The sequence below is a fragment of the Paramormyrops kingsleyae genome, chromosome 19, assembly GCF_048594095.1.
Source record: "Paramormyrops kingsleyae isolate MSU_618 chromosome 19, PKINGS_0.4, whole genome shotgun sequence".
NCBI lineage: Eukaryota > Metazoa > Chordata > Actinopteri > Osteoglossiformes > Mormyridae > Paramormyrops > Paramormyrops kingsleyae.
In genome coordinates, this window is record NC_132815.1 from 25599816 (window position 1) to 25605289 (window position 5474).

General features: G+C 42.3%; 1 long non-coding RNA gene across 1 annotated transcript; it reads left to right on the forward strand.

Moving 5' to 3' along the window:
• The first annotated feature begins 1541 nt into the window (after nucleotides 1–1541).
• Nucleotides 1542–4714, forward strand: LOC140580996 (uncharacterized). Its single transcript, XR_011984100.1, has 4 exons — nucleotides 1542–2928; nucleotides 3102–3198; nucleotides 3398–3530; nucleotides 3745–4714. It is a non-coding gene; the product is annotated as an uncharacterized lncRNA (long non-coding RNA).
• The last annotated feature ends 760 nt before the right edge of the window (nucleotides 4715–5474 follow it).

The following is a 5474-nucleotide window of genomic DNA, read 5'->3' on the forward strand; positions in this document are numbered from 1 at the left end:
CATACTGAACCTAAATGTAACACATGTATATATAACCGAAATAATAAAGTGCTGTAACTGATTATAAATAAAATAAATTAATATTAAATCTGATCATTCAACATAACATTGTAATGTAAAATAAATATATATTAACCTCAATAAAATTACTGCAAAGCATAATAATAATATAACATAAATCAGTGACATACACTTAATTAAAATAATCCAAAAAATATAATGTGCACAGTAACTACGGTTAGACTAGTATCTGTACCAACGAGTTATTCTCATGCGACGCTGTGTTTTAAGCAGTTAGTTAATACGTTTATTTAGCAGATGACCGGAAGAAAGCAGAAGAAACTGCTGTACCCTTCCTGGGCGCTTGTATTATCTGTTCGCTATTGTCTTGTTAGAGATTAACGGTGACATGAGTTTGATCACGGAAGAAATATGTTTTAGTTTTGCATGCTCGCGTGTTTTTTTTTTTTATTCGACATGCGCAGAACTGTATAATAGATTGTATTATTAATTTATTAAAACGAGTAAAATTTGAATGCATGCGAGGTCAATGTCTCCTGAAAAACACCGACATAACTGCATAAATTTACTGCTTTCATTGCAACATTCCAAATCCACTAACATCTTAATAAAACAAACTAATTTAATACCACCTATATTAGCCTAATATTATAACGTATTGTCTGTTATGAAACTTACGTAAACTTAGACGAAAAGAAAAGATTCAGCCGATTTGGAAAACACCGTGTATGCTCTATGGTGCGTGGGGTGTAAACTGCTAAAGCCACAGAGTACAAATGCAGCTACGAAAAGTTTTTTTTTTTTTTAAAAAAAACAAAACAACAACCGGTTACATATACGGCTTTTTTAAACAAACAGGTAATTTACTATGAACAATGAAACAGTTAATTCATTTAATAGTGTTAGAATCCACGTTAGCTCGGATATGGTATGTTTCTGAACGAGTTGATCGAATTTCAATGTTTTCTTATGGGGAAAATTGCCTTGGTTCGTGTACAAATTGGTTCACGACCACTTTCCTGGAACGGATTGTGTTCGTGAACCGCAGGCACCATTGTAGTAAGAATCAAATGAAAAGTCACACTGAAATATACAGGTGTGGATACAGATGTGTCTGCGTCCATATGCCTGCTGTGTACTTTGTAATCTATGGGGTGCCAAGTGTCAAGCGCTCATTTTCCTGACTCTGCAAAAGACGAAATGCATTTCCTGCTTTTACAAAAGCACTACGTAATTCCACAGAATCGATTTCTTCCACGAAATGACTCGGTATCATTCATAACATTCGCTTCCTCCACAAAATAGTACTTTCGTTCAGCATATGCATTTTCTACACAAAATGAATTTATTCAGTTGACAAAATGCATTTCGCCCACTGACATTCTTCCATTCAGTTCCAGACCGTTTCCAAGATGATGAGATAGTTACGTCATGCAGTTACATAAGCAGTAGCTTACGTAGGCTACTGTATATAAGTTCTGGAATCCGCCTTTTGACGTCATTTGCGTTGCTATATAAACGGCAAATTCACCTTCACATTTCAGTTTGAACAGAGGGCGACATACTGTAGACGCAAAATGGCAGGCATTTTGTTTCGGAAAGCTATAAACCAACTCAAATCCAAGGAGTTTCGCAAGTACATGAGGAGGTATGTGCATCCGGAGTTTGTTTAACCCTCTGGGGTCTAGCGGTAGGAAACACACTTTCACTGACTGGGGCATGATCACACATTCCTTCAAATATCATAAACTTAATTCATGGCAAATAAATGATTTCTTATATATTTGTTTTGCCATTACACTCATCTTTATTTTAATATATACTGTAAATATGTCAGATTTTTGTTAAGTTTATAATTTGACATCAAAGTATAGACATTGCAGAATGTTGTTTGGAACACTTGCAGATTGATTATAAAAGTAAATAGTAAGCAATGCTGGCAGTTTGTTTTGATCCCAGATATCTGATCACCAAAGTCTTGGCTATATGAAGATGATTAAATGGTGTAGATGCAACATTCAGTTGGATAAATAAATAAGATAAAGCTAACTCATGTCACTACTTCTGGCTCCTTTCATTGAATATGTAGCAACTTTCATGTGTATGAGAGCCATTGTCACCTGGCCACGTCCCTACCCCCCTTTTATGGCGCGGATGGGGATGTACAGTATCTGGATAGCGTTTCACCGTTGCGCTGTTAATCGAATTACCATGCGAATGCGATTTGAATACGCACTAATGCGGCTATTTATAATGTGAATAGCGATCTTCGGGTGAGAGCGTTACTACACGCCCCCGATGCAGGTAAAACAAAGTAAGATGACATGCTTTACTTTTTTGCCGGTTTAACGTAATTAAAACAACTTTAATACTTCCGACAATGGACGTTTTTAAAAGAAGACAGGTTACGGATTTAGCCAGCGTTTTTTTTAATGATTCTACATTAAGGCCTTGTTCACACAGACGTCTGTAGCAGGCGTTTTTCTGGCGTTCGTGGCGCCAGGTGAGCGCCGACCATTTTTCTGCTCATTGGAGCAAATCAAAGCGTCCACACGGGAGTACAACACCGGCGTTCGGCCGGCTACGCGTTCAGGTGGCATCATAAGATTTCAGCGACATATAAACTGAAATAGAAGCGAAAAGTACGCGATGCCGACGACATAATCGACCCCAGAGGGTTAAAAATCCTCGTGGATTGCCATCAGTGCATATGGAGCTTAAACTGTTCGCTGTGTTATAGATGTAACTATAAAGTCACTGCTTACATTTGGGCCCATAATTGCAGAAGTGCTGCTGGTGATCACACAATTGCACTTAATTATGATCTATTTTTTTTGTTTGTTTGTTTTCTTTGCCTTTCCGTGATCTAAATGTGCCTTTTGGGGAAAACCTTCCAACAAAAGCACGGTAAGAAAGTCACAAAGTGATTTTTTTTGTTATTGTAAATATAATTTTATGACTACTGTTCAGTAATCTCACACTAATATGTTGTAAGAATCCTCTGGAATTTCTTTACTGGTACTTTCACCCTGCTACATGTTAGATCAGCTCTGAGTTTGTGTTTTGTTGTTTGATTTCAGCACTTCTGGGGACCAGTCGTAAACTGGGGTCTGCCCATCGCAGCGATTCTTGACATGAAAAAAAGTCCTGACCTCATTAGTGGCCGGATGACCTTCGGTAAGAGGCAGAGGGTTCACCTTCCGTCTGTGTGAGCGTCCACGGAGTCACTCGGGACTCCAGAGGGACTTTTTAAAGGAGGTTTTAAGCCTGTTGCTGTGAGCTGTTCGAGTGTCACCTCCCTAGTCTTGCTGTTATTGCGGTGACTTCCTCTCCTTCTGTCCGGCCTCTGACCCCTGCCTGACCTCTGTCTCCCCAGCTCTTACCTGCTACTCTGTAGTGTTTATGAGGTTCGCGTACAGAGTTCAGCCCCGAAACTGGCTCCTTTTGGCTTGTCATGCTGCAAATGCAACGGCACAGAGCATCCAGGGTGCCCGACTGATGCGACACAAGTAAGCCCCCACCAGGCTCCCTCTAGTATATTTTAATCATCACCCCTCATTTGTTGATTAATGCCACATTACAGCTTGACATAACATTTGCAGCCAGCAGCCAGGCAATCATTCAGCCAGCTTTTCTCCCAGTCAGATCCTTCCTTAACAGTGTCACACAGGTACCTTTTATAGGTCTGTGTTCTTCATGAATGCTTTTTTTCTTCCATTTCAGAATGGAGCAGACAAACAGGAAATAAACCTGTGGAATGCATGCGCTCAATGTGATCTCCCCAGTGCTTCCAAATAATTTTTAGTTATAAGAAACACCTTAGTGGTGCAGCTTGGACACATCCTCAGTGATGAACCCAGGGTCACAGGGTGTTTCGGGTCTTAGATCATCAGACACCCTCACCTGAGCGACCCAGCCGGGGATGATCAGACCCCGACTTGTGTCCAAGCAGCGCACTAAGCCATACGTCGCCCCTTTTGATCCACAGCCACCTAGAGGCTTTCTCCGCTGCCTCACAGATGTTTCTGGTGGCTTTCCTTTCTTGAGAACCTCTGATTCCAAGCAACCTGAGTGATCGGTGCAGGCTCTGTCCTGGGAATCCTCTGCAGCCAACCTCGATTGGCTCACAGCGGGCCCTCCACCCCTTCCGCCTGCAGTGTTTTGCTGATGATGTGGTCTGGAAACTTCAGTTGCCTCCCCAGGTCCGCCTTCAGCTGCCAGTCACCTGCTGAGGATAGCAGACCAGCTGGGGCCTTTGACTGTGACTGAGGCTTCTCCCCGGCCCTGACGAAAACAATGTTTGGCCTTGCTATGGGCTGGCGCTTGCTTTGCTGGATTCCGGCACAGACGGTGTCAGCTACTGCCTTCAGCACCTGGTCATGGCGCCATCGGTACCTCCCCTCTCCCAGTGCTTTCGGGCAGCAGCTCAAGATGTGCTCCAGCGACCCTCTTGCAGGGCACAGAGGACAAGATGGTGCTTCTGCTAGCCCCCAGCAATGCAGATTGGCTGGGCTCGGTAGGACATCATACACTGACTGGATCAGAAACTTGAGTCTTGCTGGCTCTGACCTCCAAAGTTCTGACCAGGTGATTTTCCGAGTCAGTGCATGTTCCCAATTTATCCAAGCTCCCTGCAATGTGATCTCCCCTCCTCCTGTCCTTCCAAATAAATATATATATATATATACTTAAATATATATGTGTGTTCATGTCTTCCATTCTTCTTTTTATGAATCTACACGTTACTAAGGCCAAGTCATTGCCCATGCAAAGTGCGAGGGGAAAACATATAAGAAATTTACAAACGAGAGGAGGCCATTCGTGCCATCAAGCTTGTTTGTGGAGAACTTAAATAATAGCTCAGAGTTGTTAAAATCTTATCTAGCTCTGATTTAAAGGAAGCCAGGGTTTTAGCTTGTGTTACACTAGCAGGAAGACTGGTCCTCTCAGCCTCTGCAGAGCTACAGTACAGGTCAAGGTCTTTACCTCAGTCTAGCAGGTCTATAGAGATTCTTACTCTAGGTATTTATTGTTGTCTGCTGCATTTTTCAGTCAATTCAAAAAGCAGAAGATCACAAAAGAATGGATCCCTGGTCTGGATCAGTGAGGAGTAGGTTTATCCATTTTCTGAAACTGCCTGCCCTATTTTGGGTAGTGGGGGGGTTCAGAACCTATCCTGAAGGCTATGGGTGCATAAGGCAGGGAGCAGCCCAGGATTTGGCACCAGCCCATTGCAGGGCACATTCACACATATGGGCAATTTGGTAAATCCAAGTAACCTCAGCATGTTTTTGGACTGTGGGGAGACGCCAGAGTACCTAGAGGAAACCCCATGATGAAGGGGGAGAACATGCAAGCTCCACACACATTAGAATTGCAGCAGATTAACACATTGTTTCTATTGTTTGTCTTTTATGTGCTATGTAAGGTGACCTTGGGTTTTAGAAACGCGC